At 42.3% G+C, this 20677-nt stretch overlaps 1 protein-coding gene across 1 annotated transcript in view; it reads left to right on the top strand.

The window, feature by feature from the left end:
* LOC120046287 (probable phosphatase phospho1) overlaps positions 1 to 14313 on the top strand; it is a 36158-nt gene extending 21845 nt beyond the window's left edge. Inside the window, exon 4 of the transcript XR_005476786.1 lies at positions 13567 to 14313. The gene's annotated coding sequence lies outside the window, so the exon portion shown is untranslated. The remainder of the gene's footprint in view (positions 1 to 13566) is intronic.
* Positions 14314 to 20677: the final 6364 nt, after the last annotated feature.

The following is a 20677-nucleotide window of genomic DNA, read 5'->3' as shown; positions in this document are numbered from 1 at the left end:
GTTCTTGGTCACCTCCCTGAAGATTCTTGGAAGTTCCAAACTTCTTCCATTTAGGCCACTGGCTTGGTTTTTGCCCTGACATGCACTGTCAACTGTGGGACCTTATATAGACAGGTGTGTTCCTTTTCAAATCACGTCCAATCAATTGAATTTACCACAGGTGGACTCCAATCAAGTTGTAGAAACATCTCAAAGATGATCAATGGAAACAGGATGCACCTGAGCTCAATTTCGAGTCTCATAGCAAAGGGTCTGAATACTTATGTAAATAAGGTATTTCTGTTTTTTTTATTTTATTTTTTATAAATGAGCAAAAAAAAAAAAAAAAGTTTTCTCTTTGTCATAATGGGGTATTGTGTGTAGATTGATGAGGAAAACATTTAATTTAATACATTTTAGAATAAGGTTGTAACGCAACAAAATGTGGAAAAAGTCAAGGGGTCTGAATACTTTCGAACCTTGTTCTGAACATCTCTAAAACAAAGGTCATGTGGTTTGGTAAGAAGAATGCCCCTCTCCCCACAGGTGTGATTACTACCTCTGAGGGTTTAGAGCTTGATGTAGTCACCTCATACAAGTACTTGGGAGTATGGCTAGACGGTACACTGTCCTTCTCTCAGCACATATCAAAGCTGCAGGCTAAAGTTAAATCTAGACTTGGTTTCCTCTATCGTAATCGCTCCTTTTTCACCCCAGCTGCCAAACTAACCCTGATTCAGATGACCATGCTAGATTACGGAGATGTAATTTATAGATCGGCAGGTAAGGGTGCTCTCAAGCGGCTAGATGTTCTTTACCGTTCGGCCATCAGATTTGCCACCAATGCTCCTTATAGGACACATCACTGCACTCTATACTCTTCCCAATTTGTAAGTCGCTCTGGATAAGAGCGTCTGCTAAATGACTTAAATGTAAATGTAAATGTAAACTGGTCATCTCTGTATACCTGTCCGAAGACCCACTGGTTGATGCATATTTATAAAACCCTCTTTGGCCTCACTCCCCCCTATCTGAGATATCTACTGCAGCCCTCATCCTCCACATACAACACCCGTTCTGCCAGTCACATTCTCTTAAAGGTCCCCAAAGCACACACATCCCTGGGTCGCTCGTCTTTTCAGTTTGCTGCAGCTAGCGACTGGAACGAGCTGCAACAAACACTCAAACTGGACAGTTTTATCTCAATCTCTTCATTCAAAGACTCAATCATGCACACTCTTACTGACAGTTGTGGCTGCTTTGCGTGATGTATTGTTGTCTCTACCTTCTTGCTCTTTGTGCTGTTGTCTGTGCCCAATCATGTTTGTACCCTGTTTTGTGCTGCTACCATGTTGTGCTGCTGCCATGTTGTGTTTCGAACATGTTGTTGTCATGTTGTGTTGCTGCCATGCTGTGTTGTTGTCTTAGGTCTCTCTTTATGTAGTGTTGTGTTGTCTCGTGTCTTGTCCTATATTTTTATATAATTTATTTACATTTTTAATCCCATCCCCCGTACCAACAGGAGGCCTTTTGCCTTTTGGTAGGCCGTCATTGTAATTAAGAATTTGTTCTTAACTGTCTTGCCTATTTAAGTAAATGTTAAAAAAACAAAATAAATATAAGGAAGGCAGCTTTTTATACGAGAGCACTGGCTGCCAGACCCCCCCCCCTCCCAAATGTGTTTGTTGAAGTCTTACACAAGTTGAAATGATGGTCTTACAAAATTCATAGCCGTCAGCGAAAGGCTATCTCTCTCCCTTTTTCCTCTCTCTTGCCATACTCCGAAGCTGTATTACATTATATAGACCTTTCCTATCACTTCTCATGATTTTGCTGGTGCATGCAAGTATCCCATAAATGCGCAATGGCTTTTGGCCGGTCAAAATCACGGTGTCTGGGATAAATAAAAAAACACGGTCTTCTTGCTTTCCAAGAATGTAAAGCTGATTTTGTGCGTTCAATAAAATGTTTATAGCGAGAGGGAAAAAAACCTTAGGCTAGCTGCGAGAGGAATGTTGTTGACTTACCCTGGAAATCCCACTACAGGTTTTAATTCCTTACTGTACCTATTTGAAGTACAGTACAATTTAACCAGCACCATCATGAAGTAACACTGAATCAACATTTCACTGTAAAGTCCAGATTTTCTCTGCCACTCACAAATCATTGCCCTCCTTTGACTTATGCACTCTGCTGGATCTCCGTGGCTTCAAAATGAGTCAGCTGAAGCCCTGCTGTGTTGCACTGTCATGAAAGTAGACAAAAGAGACCAAAAAGAGGAGTAGTCGACAGATCTGGAGTAGTACCCACTCCATCCAGGGGTCTTGTCCTATCGCCCCAAACCCCTTCTTTAGGAGCAAACGGCTAAAATGCCTCACTCTGCAAACCATAAGAAACCGTTAGCCTTTCCTCGCAAAGTTTGTGGTCGTCTTAGAGAGGCACACACCGCACTGGGTTTCTTTTTCAAGTACCGAACCACAAATAGCTCTTTTACTAGAGCTGCAGGAAGCTGGAGGCTGCTGTTGTGGGGCTTTGAGACATCCTGTGGCACCGGGATGGGAAGGTGCGCTGCACTCTCCCGGTAACAATTTTAGTATATACGGCATCCACCAGTGCTCCTACCTCGCAACCAAGCCACAAAGACTTTTACTGGCAGATTAGGATCAGACAGAATGTCGTGGAAGAATTTCTTCGAGACCCCAGAAATGATTTGAAATAGAGAATACCTGTAAAAATTCATTACTGCCACAAACAGATAATAATACATAAATATATACCATCTGTCCCTACAGCACACTCCTTGAGGACAGCAGAGTTTCCAGTGTTCAGTTCGTGGATGTTTTACCATTTAAAAACCTGGAAAGGAATCCATGTCAAACATTCAATCAAGTCTCAAGGCACAGTATAAACACTGTAGCCCTTGACCACTGTACTCTATCTTTTGATTGAACACTCAAATGATGCTGTTATTTAACTTGAGCATGGTGGCTGATTTAGGAACAGTGTTAAATCTCCACACAGAGCCACCTCGTCTCTATTTTTCTGACTTCAAAATGTAGTACCATTGACTGTATCGCCCTCTCTGAATTCTCTTACAAAGTTTGTTTGTTGAGTACACTAAGTACAAGGTGAGAGAGGAGTAAGAGGTTTCAGTGAGAACATGCTTAGCGAGTGGACTGGGGAGATTAAAAGGGAATAACTTTCCGTAGATCTGTCCGCTGGAATGTAGTTCTGTTCAAAGTGCTCAATGGTGACCCTGTTTCAGACCATGGATAGAATGCGATGACTATTGTTTCTGCTCATGTCACCCATGCTGTTTGTGTGTGTGTGCGTGTGTGTGTGTGTGTTAGTGTCATGAAATCCACATGGTCCCAGTTTTGCCAGATCTTCATTTCCGCCCCCTTTGGCGATATACAGTAGAGCTGTATTTGGTTGCCAGATTTTGGCCTGTACGGCATTGGTTTGGTTCAACCTGAAGTATCTGGGTGAGAGACTTAATCTATAATATACATGACTTACTGCGAACCATTCAATTAAGCCTATTTAACCTCTGTTCATGACATTTACTGTAAATGTACATCTGTTCAACACTGATACTACATAGTCATGTATCAACCTAACCACATCATTAGAACCTACCATTAGTGAAGTTCAGAACGAGAAAATAACCTTCAGACGGGCTAAAAAGGAAGTACATTTAGCCTTTAGTACCCTACAAAATGGGGCATGTTCAGTGAAGGCTTTGCTTGGATTTCCCCCACAAACGCTCCAGTTCTGTTGCACCTCTACCAGATGTTCTTCTGACGTTCAATGTCAAAGAGAAAGCAGAGGGAAAAAATGGGAGATTGGAGGCATGGCGAAATACCAGAGCACCTTACTATCACAGACATCTGTGTTTTAAGATTCTTTGGTTATTGTTATTGTGCAGCAGCAGCCTAAATGATGGTGACCAAAACCAGATGTGAAGGGTTGCACTGGACAATATCTCTTTCCTGACGTTGTAGAAAAGGTGTGTGTGGCCTAGACTTTTGGAGTCCGCTGTCCACACTCATTCAGACAAAGTCACACACATACACACACTCCTTGTGGGAACCCGAATGCACCCAGTCTGTGCCCCGAACACATGGGACGTTACACAACCCAGGCAGATGGTGCGTTTTTGGCAGGCGGCGTGACTGTTAATGAGACAGGTCATTATAGCGTCCAGGCCCCCATTCATTTCTTTCAGGGTTAGGTACCATAGACCGCATGAAATAGCAGCTAGCCAAGTGTGGTCAGACGAGATCACGGAGAGTCAAAAATGCAAGTGAATCAAAAGCCAATGTTTGTTTATCCAATGCAAAACAATGCGTAGGATAGATATTTTTCATCGTGTGCTCGCTGTAATAATTCCAGATGATTGTTTGTGCCGTGCCACACATAGCAGTTGTTCAAGGGACGGGTCAAGTGTATCCTCAAGCGTGGCCCTCTTCCCCTTTTCCTCTTTGTCTGTCTCTCTATTTCTATCCATCTCACTCATTCTCTTTCTCCCCCAGCACAGGCAAGTCAAGGGTATTCACATGTGACACCGTATGAGACTAGATTCTGGAAGGGGGACACATGAAAAAACACACACAATCTCCTCATAAATCAGGACCCTCTCAGTATTTCCGCCTTGCATCAATGACTCAGGGAGACTTCGTTGGCACGTAAGCAGCCGGCCAGGGAGAGATGGATGGAGACAGTGAAGTTGGAGGTCGCTCAGGGTTAGCCCAGTAGGTCCATGGAGCAGGACACGAAAACCTGTGTAAGCCGCTAGTGAGCTAGCATAAGGCTAACCGTAACCCACTTCTCCCTCTTGCAGCTGAGTGTGCTAGCTAACTACTCAAGCCTCCATAGTGTGGACTGTTGTTGTGTCTGCTCCTGCTGCTACTCCACACAGCTAGTGTGTTTTTGCCTCAAGCAACACTTCACCTCAGCCTACACTAACTCGAGTCGCTAATTGCAGCACACAGAGGTGTGTTAGGATGCGGCCAAGCTATATTTAAAAGCTAAAACGATGCGCACTTGCATTTTAATTCAATTATCACGAAAGGGGAAGAAATGCTCATTCTGTCGGGTTTTTCTTCTCTCGTATTTGCTCGTGGGCACGACTAACTGTTCCCTTGATGAGGCTTTCTGGGTTTCGTGGATGTTGTTTGGACAAAGCGAGTGATGTAATTTTAGCACTAACGACTGGAGATGAATTAGGGACTTCACAATGAAAAGATTAACCTTTCAAGATATAATTTTACAAAACACGAAATAGAAAGCCTATCATTTTCCAAATTATCCATGAAAGATAAACAAAACCAGTGTGGATAGATATAGTTTCCGTGTGAGGTGAGAGAAGATAATAATATTAAGCCAAACAAAAAAGACTAAGTTAGCCCTTTGGTGATTGTTAACGTGTTTGTGGACAGTTTCTTCAAGCCCCAAAGTACTCCCAGGTTGCTTATTTGTGTCGTGTTAAATCTGCACTCAAATGAAAAATGTACAGCGTAAACAGTATCAAGATAGAAACCCATTCAGTATGTCAAAGTGTGTTACTGTACCCTGTACATTCCTCAATTGAAAGGCACTCCACGAGATGTCTGAAAGTAAATCATTAAAGTACTATAATCTATGTGCTAATGCGCTTAGCATTATGAATAAGTACATGTAGGTAATGGGGTTACCACAGTCAATCATAGTTTCCATTAAATGCATGACTCGGGTGTGAATCCCATAGGGATTGTAGGCATTTAGACGGATGCCCCTTATAGGGGTTTGAAGGCAGATTCCATATGCCACGGTGCTTATGGGCTTAAAAAAGGTCTCGCCGTTTCCAATTTAGTTTCGAAATAATTGAATAGCCAGGCCTTTCGGGTTTTGAGAATGGAAGGATTTCAGATAATGATCCATATTCATCCATCTGTAAATTGCCCACCCAATCTACCTACCTCATCCCCATACTGTTTTTTTAAATTTTATTTACTTTTCTGCTCTTTTGCACACCAGTATCTCTACTTGCACATCATCATGTGCTCATTTATCACTCCAGTGTTAATCTGCTAAATTGTAATTATTCGCTCCTATGGCCTATTTATTGCCTACCTCCTCATGCCTTTTGCACACACTGTATATAGACTTTCTTTTTTTCTACTGTGTTATTGGCTTGTTTATTGTTTACTCCATGTGTAACTCTGTGTTGTGGTCTGTGTCACACTGCTTTGCTTTATCATGGCCAGGTCACAGTTGTAAATGAGAACTTGTTCTCAACTAGCCTACCTGGTTAAATAAAGGTGAAATAAAAAAATAAAAAATTCTACCTAACCACCACCACTGCTCCCCTTGCTTGGCCAGTTAGCTTTACCTCCCTTCTACCCCTACCTAACCTAGCTAACCACAACCACAAACGAACAGTATTTCTTAAGATTGACAATGAAAAGCTAGCATAAATTTGTCCAACATTACATTAGCTTGCTGGCTGAGCTAGTCACGCTTCATATAAAACGAGTGGAATGCTGCTAACCAACCAACCAGCTAGCTTGTGCTGCACACACAATGCTGAATACATCCACAAAAAGCAAGCTAGCTACTGCTGTAGCTAACATTTTTTTGAGTGTTCATCTGTTTTGATGACACAGCAGCGCTGCCTGTTCTGCTGTGAGTCTGTGTAGTAGCCTCACGAATCCGCTGCTGCTGCGCTCAGCTGACCCAACGTTACAAAATCTATGAACTGATTCCCTCTTACTTTTTGTGGCAGCATGTTTACAACTTGAGACTAATTAAACCATTTTTAAAATTGTATTTATTTATTTCACCTTTATTTAACCAGGTAGGCTAGTTGAGAACAAGTTCTCATTTACAACTGCGACCTGGCCAAGATAAAGCAAAGCAGTGCGACACAAACAACAACACAGAGGTACACATGGAATAAACAAGTGTGCAGTCAATAACACAATAGAAAAAAAAGAAAGTCTATATACAGTGTGTGCAAATGGCGTGAGGAGGTAGGCAATAAATAGGCCATAGTAGCAAGTAATTACAATTTAGCAAAATTAACACTGGAGTGATAGATGTGCAGATGATGATGTGCAAGTAGAAATACTGGTGTGCAAAAGAGCAGAAAAGTAAATAAAAAATAATATGGGGATGAGGTAGGTAGATTGGATGGGCTATTTACAGATGGGCTATGTACAGCTGCAGCGATCGGTTAGCTGCTCGGATAGCTGATGTTTAAAGTTAGTGAGGGAAATATCAGTCTCCAGCTTCAGCGATTTTTGCTATTCGTTCCAGTCTTTGGCAGCAGAGAACTGGAAGGAAAGGCGGCCAAAGTAGGTGTTGGCTTTGGGGATGACCAGTGAGATATACCTGCTGGAGCGCGTGCTACAGGTGGGTGTTGTTATCGTGACCAGTGAGCTGAGATAAGGCGGAGCTTTACCTAGCAAAGACTTATAGATGACCTGGAGCCAGTTGGTCTGGCAACGAATATGTAGCGAGAGCCAGCCGATTAGAGCATACAGGTCGCAGTGGTGGGTGGTATAAGGGGCTTTGGTGACAAAAAGTATGTTTGGCGGCGTGAGTGAAGGAGGCTTTGTTGCAGAATAGAAAGCCGATTCTAGATGTAATTTTGGATTGGAGATGATTAATATGAGTCTGGAAGGAGATTTTACAGTCTAGCCAGACACCTAGGTATTTGTAGTTGTCCACATATTCTAAGTCAGAACAGTCCAGAGTTATGATGCTAGTCGGGCGGGAGGGTGCGGGCAGCGAACGGTTGAAAAGCATGCATTTAGTTTTACAATACAAGCAAGCTGTTTACAGTAAGGTAGAGCTACCTAGCTAGGTATATCAGTAAGCTAGCTACAACAAGTTAGCTTAGCAGCTAATCAAATCAAATTTTATTAGTCACATGCGCCAAATACAACAGCTGTAGACCTTACAGTGAAATGCTTACTTACGAGCCCCTAACCAACAATGCAGTTTGAAAAAAATACGGATAAGAATAAGAGATAAAAGTAATAAGTAATTAAAGCGCAGCAGTAAAATAACAATAGCGAGACTATATACAAGGGGGTACAGATACAGAGTCATATGTGCGGGGGCACCGGTTAGTGGAGGTAGTATGTACATGTAGGTAGAGTTATTAAAGTGACTATGCATAGATAACAACAGAGAGTAGCAGTGGTGTAAAGAGGGGGTGGGGCGGGGGGGATGGGCACTGCAAATAGTCTGGGTATCCAATTGACTAGATGTTCAGGAGTCTTATGGCTTGGGGGTAGGAGCTGTTTAGAAGCCTCTTGGACCTTGTCTTGGTGCTCCGGTACCGCTTGCCGTGCGGTAGCAGAGAGAACAGTCTATGACTAGGGTGGCTGGAGTCTTTGAATGTTTTTAGGGCCTTCCTCTGACACCGCCTGGTATAGAGGTCCTGGATGGCAGGACGCTTGGCCCCAGTGATGTACTGGGCCGTTCGCACTACTAATGCCTTGCGGTTGGAGGCCGAGTAGTTGCCATACCAGGCAGTGATGCAACCAGTCAGGATGCTCTCGATGGTGCAGCTGTAAAACCTTTTGAGGATCTGAGGACCCATGCCAAATCTTTTCAGTCTTCTGAGGGGGAATAGGTTTTGTCGTGCCCTCTTCACGGCTGTCTTGGTGTGCATAGACCAAGGAACTTGAAGCTCTCAACCTAATCCACTGCAGCCCCGTCGATGAGAATGGGGGCTTGCTCGGCCCTCTTTTTCCTGTAGTCCACAATCATCTCCTTTGTCTTGATCACGTTGAGAGAGAGGTTGTTGTCCTGGCACCACACTGCCAGGTCTCTGACCTCCTCCCTATAGGCTGTCTCATTGTTGTCAGTGATCAGGCCTACCACTGTTGTGTCATCAGAAAATTGAATCATGGTGTTGGAGTCGTACCTGGCCGTGCAGTCATGAGTGAACAGGGAGTACAGGAGGGGACTGAGCACGCACCCCTGAGGGGCCCCTGTGTTGAGGATCAGCGTGGCGGATGTGTTGTTACCTCCCCTTACCACCTGGGGGCGGCCCGTCAGGAAGTCCAGGATGCAGTTGCAGAGGGATGTGTTTAGTCCCAGGGTCCTTAGCTTATTGATGAGCTTTGAGGCCACTATGGTGTTGAACGCTGAGCTGTAGTCGATGAATAGCATTCTCACATAGGTGTTCATTTTGTCCAGGTGGGAAAGGGAAGTGTGGATTGCAAAAGAGATTGCATCATCTGTGGATCTGTTGGGGCGGTATGCAAATTGGAGTGGGTCTAGGGTTTCTGGGATGATGGTGTTGATGTGAGCCATGACCAGTGCTACGGGTCGGTCGTCATTTAGGCAGGTTACCTTAGTGTTCTTGGGCACAGGGACTATGGTGGTCTGCTTAAAACATGCTGGTATTACAGACTCGGACAGGGAGAGGTTGGAAATGTCAGTGAAGACACTTGCCAGTTGGTCAGCGCATGCTCGCAGTACACGTCCTGGTAATCCGTCTGGCCCTGCGGCCTTGTGAATGTTGACCTGTTTAAAGGTCTTACTCACGTCGGCTGCGGAGAGAGTGATTTCAGTCTTCCAGAACAGCTGGTGCTCTCATACCTGTTTCAGTGTTATTTGCCTCGAAGCGAGCATAGAAGTTGTTTTGCTCGTCTGGTAGGCTCGTGTCACTGGGCAGCTCTCGGCTGTGCTTCCCTTTGTAGTCTGTAATGGTTTGCAAGCCCTGCGACATCCGACGAGCGTCAGAGCCAGTGTAGTATGACTCGATCTTAGTCCTGTATTGATGCTTTGCCTGTTTGATGGTTCGTCGGAGGGCATAGCGGGATTTCTTATAAGCTTCCGGATTAGAGTCCCGCTCCTTGAAAGCGCCAGCTCTCGCCTTTAGCTCAGTGCGGATGCTGCCTGTAATCCATGGCTTCTGGTTGGGGTATGTACTTACGGTCACTGTGCGGATGACGTCATCGATGCACTTATTGATGAAGCCAATGACTGATGTGGTGTACTCCTCAATGCCATCGGAGGAATCTCGGAACATATTCCAGTCTGTGCTAGCAAAACAATCCTGTAGCTTAGCATCTGCTTCCTCTGAAAACTTTTTTATTGCTCTAGTCACTGGTGCTTCCTGCTTTAATTTTTGCTTGTAAGCAGGAATCAGTAGGATAGAATTATGGTCAGATTTGCCAAATGGAGGTCAAGGGAGAGCTTTCTATGCGTCTCTGTGTGTGGAGTAAAGGTTTTCCAGAGTTTTTTTCTTCTCTGGTTGCACATTTAACATGCTGATGGAAATTTGGTAAGATGGATTTAAGTTTCTCTGCATTAAAGTCCCCGGCTACTAGGAGCGCCGCCTCTGGGTGAGCGTTTTCTTGTTTGCTTATGGCGGAATACAGCTCATTCAATGCTGTCTTAGTGCCAGGCTCTAACTGTGGTGGTGTGTTAACAGCTACAAAGAATATAGATAAACTCTCTCGGTAGGTATTGTGGTCTACAGCTTATCATGAGATACTCTACCTCAGGCGAGCAATAGCTCGAGACTTCTGACAGCCGACGTGCTTGCACATAATTTGTTATTTTTTCGGACAATCGCAAATGATTAAATCACTGTCACAACGTGTAATAATTTAGCTCGCTAAATTTCTATTTCATAGAGAATCAATGGGATAGTAGTGATATTTTAAATTAGGGAACTATATTTTCATTTTTGAATGCAGATGCTCGGGAATCCTACAGGACAGATGAGGGATGAGCATTTCGTAGGAGTGATGTGATCTCACGTAAGACAATGGGGTTACCCTCTATATTACCCTAGTATTTCCCATCAGGCATCAGTCAGTCACCCTCAGTTAGCTGCTGGTGTCCTTGGATGTGGGAGGGCGTTATGAAGATCCAACACATGACCCAGTTGTGAACAGCTAAAGTGTCTGTGCGTGAGTCAAAGTAAGGCAAAACATACTAGTAGTACAAAATATCGGCAGGATAATTCATTTATTTTTGTTGATTGATAATTGTTTTACGGTTTTTATTCTCTCTTTGTAACATAAGTCTATTTCCTGGCTATGGTTCCACTCTGTTTGTTTGGGCATGTTTGCACTCCTAGTATGTTTGCCCACTTTGTATCACCCATTATGTGGGCTTTTGTATTTATTTTTGGCTGCTCACCTCTATTGTGTTCCATAACTTTGCTATGGTGTTGCGATTTTTAAACATATCTGACCATTTCCATTGCTGTGGATAGCCAACCAAGACAATTGGATTACTTTGAACATCATGTTGTTATAGTAGGCAATTTATTCTGGCCACCTAAAAATGGAAGGGGAAAACCCACTGGTTTCCTGTGAACATTGAGGGAGCGTCATCACACACACAAGTTTTGTTCTTCTCTCCTCATGGGGACCTAACATTTATTTCCATTAAAAATCTAAATTTCCCTAACCCCTTAACCTAACCCTAACCTTAACCCGTAAACCAAACTATAAACAAAACTCCTAACCCGAAACCTAACCATTAACCCCTTACCCCAACCCTAATTGTAACCCTAACCCCTAAACTTAAAATAATCCCTTGTCCTTGTGGGGACTTTTGGGGATTTTAGGTCCCCACAAAGACAGAAGAAGCAACCCCCCCCCCCACACACACACACATACACTCTTCACTTTGACTGTTGTTTTATGTGGGCAGGGTAAGGTCATTTAGGCCATCCAGCCACGCCTGAAGACTTCCCTTCACTAGCATTCACGTCACCACTCCCCAGTTTAGCCTCGTCAAATACTGTACATTAAAATATAAAGAATCAAGAAAATGGAAACCCCAAAACACACTTATCTGAAACCAAATTGCTACATAAACTGTGTAAAAGTAGAATAAGGGAATATATAGAAACAAATTAAATGCCTACACACTACACTGTATGTAGTCTTTACAGAAGTGTAAAAAGCCACTCCTGTAAACCAACACAGTAACTTCTCTTTCTTCCTCACTTATCTTGCTCCTGACTATGTATACAATAGCACTGGTGAGGTCCTTTTCAATACATGCCTCCACTGTATATAGGGGGGGAGGGGTGACACTGAAAAATGTACTGTGGCTTGTGGAAGGATCATGTGTGTGTGATTCTGATTCCTTTATACTACTCTACCCTGTGGACATGTAATAATAGCAATTATGGTTAAGCATTCCTTTGTTATCATTACTCTTCCGTTTGTTTACTGTAGTGTGTGTTTAGACTTTAGCAGGAAGGTCATACTATTAAAAGGCAACAAGGATAAACTTGTGTTGTTATTGGGCTGAACACACTGTGAGACAACGACAGGGCATATGTATGCCTGTGTTGTGTTATTGAAGTGTGTGTACATGAAGTGAGTTTGTGTCTGACTGTGTGTCTGAGTGTGTGCTGTGTGTCCCAGATACATTCCTCAGTAAAGTACATTTGAAGATCAATCCAAGCCGTGTGTTTTCACTTAAAGAAGTATGTACATGTTCCTTTCCCTTAGCTGCTAGAGAGGAGAGAAAAGCACTGTCAGAACATACCAGAGGAGAAGGATGTCTTAATCTTTAGTTATAGGTGTGTGTTTTGTGTGTGTGTTATTCTGATTCCTTATACTGCGCTCCCCTGTGGACATTTTGTAACAATAGCAATTACGGTTAAGCATTCCTTGGTTATCATTGCTTTTCCGTTTGATTACTTGTAGTGTGTGTTTAAACATTAGCAGGAGGGTCATACTATTAAAGACCTGCTGTTTTCAACTCTCTAGAGACAGCAGGAGCGGTAGAGATACTCTGAATGATCGGCTATGAAAAGCCAACTGACATTTACTCCTGAGGTGCTGACCTCTTGCACCCTCGACAACTACTGTGATTGTTAATATTTGACCCTGCTGGTCATCTATGAACATTTGAACATCTTGGCCATGTTCTGTTATAATCTCCACCTGGCACAGTTCCTCTCTAGGTTTCTTCCTATAGGTTCTGGCCTTTCTAGGGAGTTTTTCCTAGCCACCGTGCTTCTACACATGTATTGCTTGCTGTTTGGGGTTTTAGGCTGGGTTTCTGTACAGCACTTTGTGACATCAGCTGATGTAAGAAGGGCTTTATAAATACATTTGATTGAAAGGCAACAAGGATAAACGTATTGGGAGGAACACATTGTGAGAGACAATGACAGAGCATATGTATGACTGTGTTGTGTTATTGAAGTGTGTGTGTCAGACTGTCAAATCAAATGTTATTTGTTACATGCTTCATAAATAGGAGGTGTAGATTAACAGTGAAATGCTTACATACGGGCCCTTCCCCAACAATGTAGAGAGGAAGAACACTTTACAATAAGGTTCCATTTGTAATTATGTTATTAACGGTTATTTAATAATTTGGAAATGCATTAAAAAACATTAATAAATGGGTTATAACAAATTGGCCAAAATAATGTGATAGCCAGTCAGTGTTTGCCAAATAGTGAGCCACTATTTACCTCCAGCTATTAACCATTTATAAATGCACCTACAAATGCTTATAATATCGAACCCTTATGTATCATCATGCAACCTTATTTTCAATGGTCGCACAGTTAAACAATACTTATTTTCTCACTTTTAGGTGTGGTGCATTGTTGCTCTGTCCCAGGAACCGGAATTGTTGGTTTTCAGACCAATGGTCAACACCCATGATGTGTCTTGCCCTACATTTGAAACACTGATGATGCATTGGTACACTTACCTATTTATTCCAGGAATGAAGGCCTCACCTGACGATCTCAAGCCATATTTCTGGTGTGGTTCGCTGGTTTCTGAGAAATTCGCCAGACCTTTGATGTTCACAAGATAAAAATGTTGACAGAGGAGAGAGGGTAAATTCTCTTTGCAATTTGTTTCACTTTTAGATACAGAAGTTCTGCTGGATGATTTAGCACGCTGCTCAGCTAGCTAATGTTTTCTAGCACCTTTGTCCTAGCTAGCTAGGAAATGTTAGCTAGCTAGCATTAGGTAAAACCTGAAATGTAATTTTGAATATAGAAATTCTGCTAGATGATTTAGCATGAGATAATCTTTGGCATGATATAGTTAGCTAGCTAAGTAGATCACGTTTGCTAGCTAGTTAGCTTAGCTAGCTAGCAAACGTTAGCTGCCAGCTAGCTAACATTGACATTACAGCATTTCCATGCAGTTTGTTTAGCTAGCTAGTTATCTAACCTTTGAACATATACTGTCTCTAGCTAGGTAGCTGGTACATTAGCTAGCTAGCATCCTTTGTCAGCACGCTAGGGGTTCCAATTTTAAGACTAACTTACTATCTAGCTAGCTAGCTAAATAGCTAGTGTATTAGCAAAACATGTGATAACTAGCTAACCCCTTTAATCTGTGGTCTCTAGCATGCTAAACACTAGCTATTATTATTATTAGCTAGCAGTGGATAACATAACTATCATGATAATGATGATAGTGGAGTTATGTGTAGCTAGTGCCTATGCTAAATTGTCATAAAATCCTCTTCTCTACCACAGAATCCCATAAGGTCTCAGACTCTAGTATGGGAAAATGCTTAACAAGAAAGAAACTGATGAAGACACAGAAGGGAACCATGAGACCCTATGTTGTATGTTAAATAGTTAATCTGTTATCAATTTCTATTCTGACTTGTAATGTTAAAAAGGGGAGAAAAATACATCCCCTGTTTATCTGAATTCGCTAGGCTACTCACTATACCAATGATAGGCTACAGATTTAAGTCACTTCAATGAAAATTGTTTTCCCAATGTATCGTTCTATTAAATTACATTTTGTTCTTACTATGTATTGCATGTTTGAGGAGATTATATGCTGTTATAATTGTTTGCAACTAAATAATACATGTTTGAAGGTTTCCACTTTATTGTAAGCTATATTCTTTTAGAAGTTATACATTTTGATAACTTATTTGTGAATGGTCAGTGGATTGCCACTTTAAAATAAGGTGTAATTTTAGCAGTTATAAATGTTGATAACTCATTTATAGTTGATTTGAGAGTTCACTCAGAGCCTAGGCATATTTATAGGCAGTATTGGGTACTCATCACTACATACATGAGAGAAGATTCAACACTTTGTTAAACATGTTCAGTCAATGAATGGTGGGTATGAAGACCTAAACATTCAACATTGTGAGAGGATACCTCCTCACTGTTTCACCATCCAAAGGTATTACACATGTAGCTCGTTTTTGGTCACAGGTCCAGGAATGGCCGAAGAATTGCAACATTTATCTAGAGCTAACGCTGCAGATAGCAATACTGGGTGATTTGAAAAGTCATAGTCAAATCGGTCAATAATATAATAATTATTTTAGCAAAAATGTTAACTTTAATTTACAATCTGTAGAAACTATGAGAATAGAAAGGTTCAGAACTTTTGTGAAGCATCACAGCCCAGTTAAAAAATATATGGCAAATAGAAATCCAATATGGATGGTGTTAAGAGATAGATGGGAGTGGTTGAAGAGATAGATGGGACTAATAACAAGATAACAAATGTAAAACATACCGGGTCTGTAAAATGTACATAGGTTCAGAACTTTTGTGAAATAACACAGTTACAAATATATGGCAAATAGAACACAGTTACAAATATATGGCAAATAGAACATCAGAAATAGAGGAAGGCCAGGACTAAAAACGAACAAGATATAACTATTGTAATTAGGGATGAAACGGTTACCGGTTTCACGATAAACCACTGTAAAATTCCCGACGATTAGTATTACCGTTTCAAATTTTAATTGTCATTAAAGCCATGTTTGATTACCACGGTTTGAAAAACTCACTGTAAATACTGTCCAGCGTCAACCAAAGTTAGCAACATTCTGACGCAGGCGCAGCATGCAATGTGTCACGGATGTTGAAAGATGAGGACCAAGGTGCAGCGTGGTGAGCGTACATTTTCTTTTATTTATAAAAATGACATCTAACAAAACAATAAACACTACAAAACAAACCGTGAAGCTTAAGGCTAAGTGCCATCAAACAAAGTTAACTTCCCACAAACACAGGTGGGGAAAAGGGCAGCCTAAGTATGGTTCTCAATCAGAGACAACGATAGACAGCTGTCCCTGATTGAGAACCCTACCCGGCCAAAACATAGAACTACAAAACATAGAACATAGAATACCCACCCCAACTCACGCCCTGACCAAACCATGATAGAGACATAAAAAGGATCTCTAAGGTCAGGGTGTGACAGTACTGCCCCCAAAGGTGCGGACTCCGACCGCAAAACCTGAACCTATAGGGGAGGGTCTGGGTGGGCGTCTGTCTGCGGTGGCGGCTCAGGTGCGGGACGCAGACCCCGCTCCACCACTGGCTCACCCCACTTGATGGCACCTCTGGTGCGGGGACCCTCGTAGCGGGCGCCGGACTGGGCACCCTCGTTGCGGGCCCCGGACTGGAGAATGTCGCTGGAGGCCTTCGTTGGAGGCTTCGTGCCATGACTCCTCACTGGAGGCTTCGTGCCATGGTTCATCACTGGAGGCTTCTTGCCATGGATCATCACTGGAGGCTTCGTGCCATGGATCATCACTGGAGGCTTCGTGCCATGGATCATCACTGGAGGGAGGAGACGTATGGGCAGTCTGGTACGTTGAGCTGCCACAGGGCTCGGGAGGATTAGTTCTAGGCGCAGGCACAGGACTCACCAGGCTGGAGAGACATACAGGAGGCCCTGTCCTAGGCAGAGGCACCGGATACACTGGGCCGTGGAGGCGCACTGGAGGTCTCGAGCGCAGAGCTGGCACTACCCGTTCTGGCTGGATGCCCACTTCCACCCGGCAAATGCGGGACGCTGGCACAGAGCACACCGGCCTGTGAATGCTCACTCGAGACACCGTGCGTATCACCCCATAACACTGTGTTTGTGGGAAGTTGACTTCCCAGTGATGATTTGTATTCTATGTTCTATGCCTCTGATTGAGAACCACACCCGGCCAAACACAAAGAAATAGAAAACATAAAAATAAAGAAACTAGAATGCCCACCCTAGTCACACCCTGGCCTAACCAAAATAGAGAAAAAAAGCCTCTCTATGGCCAGGGCGTGACAGTTGAATAAATTCAAGACAGAATTCAACAAATAATAGACAATACAATACACCTAGGGTTTCAAGCTCCGGTTGATTTAAAATGTAATGATATTTAGTGATATTGAATTGTGTTTGGTTGTAAACACAACCAAATATCAACATTTGAAGGAGATATGTCCTCTGGTTGGATAGTTCCATCCGTGCCACTGACTAGTGAATTGAAAGTTTGATTTAATTTAGTCCTATTCTTTAATTTAGATTTTTGGTTGAGATGGAGACGTGAATCCAACATATGCATGATTAATTTGTAGACAAACTGGAATTAAAGCCAGACTCAGTGGCATAAATGGAACTATCCAAGCATAAGATACATCTCCTTCAAATGTTGATATTTGGTTGCGTTGACAACCAAACACTCTTCAATATCACGTTTGAAATACAATAAATTGTCAACAAATTAACAAATGATATATTGGATTCACATCTTCTCCAACATCTCCAATAAAAGTTAAAGAATGGGTTTAAAAGCACACTAAAGTTCAAAAGGGAATACAGATATTTTGTGTTATCGCTGTGCTTCATCTAATTAGTGGAACTAAAATACCTGGATTGCAGTTAAGATTACATTAAAAGAACATGGTGCAAGTGATCAATGCCGTTTGAGATTCTGCGCAGATCATTACAGTAATTGTGAAGATCTCCACGGTCGTGCGATGACCTATGCATGCTATCTTGAACACGCACGCCTTATATGATTGCATAAGAAGGCATTTATAGTTACAGTAACCTCAAAATGTGGCCACGGATGTGTTAAGATTGAATGTTACATTAGTTTGTAAGATAGTCTTAACTTTAGGTTATTTTTACTGTATTACAAAATTCAACCAAATATCAGATTTTAAAGGAGATGTATCTGCTTGGAAAGTTCCATCTGAGTCACTGGCTTAAATGGTTGAAAGTGCAGTGATTGTCATTTAGGTGACAACTAAACCAAAAATCAGACATTGTTTTTCCATTGGAATTAGGTTGTGCTTCTAGATGGTTCAAAGCATAGTGATAACACATTGTAAATTCCACTAACTTTTGGCTGTCTTTTTGAAATTTGACTTGTAAAGTTGCCTATTGAACAGCAACCAAAAAGTGAAGTTTACATTCATCATAAAAATTCATTGTTGATATTTCCGACTATTGCCTCTGTGTGTTTACAGTTCTATATTTCCAAGATGCATTAAGATAATGTGTTTTTGTGTATGTACAGTAGGGAAGAAGACAGACTACTTGTATTCCACATTTATGCAATATCAGAGCTTGCAATTTTGGGTTACATGAGCTTAGGTGGACCACTCCCTTCCAGCCAGGAATTATTCTGCACTTTTTGAGTTACAAGGGTGTGTCACAATATCTATCAATTTAACCACTTTTGCAGTAAAATATTTTGAGACAACCACCCATTTCATATGGGAGACCTTAGAGATATGGAAAAACATGGTTGTGCTTTGTTATACATCTGGTAGGTTATCTAAAAAATGAAATACCTTGTTGAGTATTGGCCACTAGCCTATTCAGCAGTGTGGTAGACAAAAGGGTATGAGTAAAACAAACATTTCTCAAATCTCTCACAGACATTTGTTGGTTTTTCTGGAGCCAAACGGACCTGTCTCCTTTGAATCCTCAGTGCATTGTGACAATCTCTCCTCCATGAATGTGTGTATGTATGCATGGAAGCCTGTGTGTGTGTGTGTGGTTATCCATTGCCTGCTCGCTGCTCAGAGCATCGTAGTGAGGTTGAGGACACAGCCCTGGATTCTCTTCCTCCTTTACCATGCTGACACATTCCGTTTCTCTCCTCTGCCCTCCCTCTCATTATCCTCCTTCCTTTCTCTGTTTCTCTCACACTCTCTTTCTCTCCCTTGTGATGTCGTCACTCTTTCTTTTTTTGCCTGTATGGGAAGGAACAAAGTCCTTGACTCTTGATTCAGGCGACTTTGGTCTCTGATGATTATCATGATCGTGATGATGTGTGTTGTCATCTGTCTTGCCTGTTGTGTTGTCACACTTGCCACTGGCACAGCATTTTGCTTATGCACCAAAAAGGGGTCTCGTGTCCTTGTAGATACCCATTCTGTCCTCACCCATCTGTCCACACCCTATGGTATGGTTTGGTTCGTTATGATGTCGTGTCACCAATTGGGTACAGTCCCTAGTGGCAATCCAAGCCTCACTGCCCATATCTCTGTGCACACACCTAAGGCTGAGACTGGCATGTCTACCTTCCCCTCTCCCACTGCAACATACAAACACACATCATAGGGGTGTACTCAGGACATTAAGTCAGATATCATTCTCCCCACACTTTGTATCACACCTGTGTACCTAAGGGCCCCATCTGTATATTTTGTCTGAGGTGCCTCTTTCATAACTCATCCCACAGGATTAACACAACACTAGAGACTTTATCCAGATAAAGGTTTCTCCCATATATTTTTTTATCACACCTACCATGGTACGAGTTAACAGGGGTCTCGGGGCGATATGTACTGAAAAGTTATTATCAACTCTTTGACAGACACCTTCATATTCCAGTCCTGAGAGAACCTCCTTTGCGGTTTCTCCTGCACCTGAACACAGAGGGTTACACAACGTTAAGGTGTTGACTCAAGCATCAGTGTCCTCATCTTTTTAACACACCTGCACTCCCTAGCCCTGAGGTCCCCCTGTTTGCCCTTCCTTTCCACAGTGGCTAATCTCTCCACACACTCAGGTTTCACACACGCAGGGCATGCAAGGGCATCCAGCTTCTATTTGCTCGTATTTGCTCTCATTACTAAAAGGGTAAGTGAGTAACTGTACCTGGATAGAAAGGGAGAGGATGAAAAATACAGAGAGAAAAGTGATAGGCTTACGTGGTCCCACTACCATTGGTCACCACTTATCTGCAACCAGTCTCTCAATTCATCCACTCCCCCTGATCCTAGTCCCTTTTACCACCAGCTGTAGCACTAATACTATACTATACTGACACTAATACTAAACAGTAGCACTGGAACACTCAGTAACAGTTAAAAACAACTTTGTGTACCTCAGGGTTCTGTGCTTGCCCCCCTCTTTTTGTTATTGCAAATGGATCCCTAGGCTGTGTGATTTGTTATTGCAGCTTCTCTCGTCAATATTATGCTGATGTTGTCCAACTCTCTCTCCTTGCCGCAATCTGACAAATGTATTGCCTTTGCTTCGGGGCATGCCTCAGTGATGTCAATTTGGCATGTCAAACTCAAAACTAATATGCTCCTACCTCCCAGCCAAGTCCTCACTTCCCCAAGATTTTTCCATGACCGCTAACAACACTATTGCATGCAATGCAAAAATATACTGAACAAAAATATAAACGCAACATCTAAAGTGTTGGTACCATGTTTCATGAGCTGAAATAAAACATCCCAGAAATGTTACATACTTTAAAAAAAAAAGCTTATGTCTCTCAAATATTGTGCACAAATGTGTTTACATCCCTGTTATTGAGTATTTCTCCTTTGCCAAGACAAGCCATCCACTTGACAGGAAGCTGATTAAACAGCATGATCATTACACAGGTGCACCTTGTGCTGGGGACAATAAAAGGTCACTCTATAATGTGCAGTTATGTCACACAACACAATGCTACA

Source organism: Salvelinus namaycush, chromosome 4, assembly GCF_016432855.1.
Source record: "Salvelinus namaycush isolate Seneca chromosome 4, SaNama_1.0, whole genome shotgun sequence".
NCBI classification, from domain to species: Eukaryota; Metazoa; Chordata; class Actinopteri; order Salmoniformes; family Salmonidae; genus Salvelinus; species Salvelinus namaycush.
Note: the sequence above shows the minus strand (reverse complement) of the source record. Positions and strands in the feature narration are given on the sequence as shown.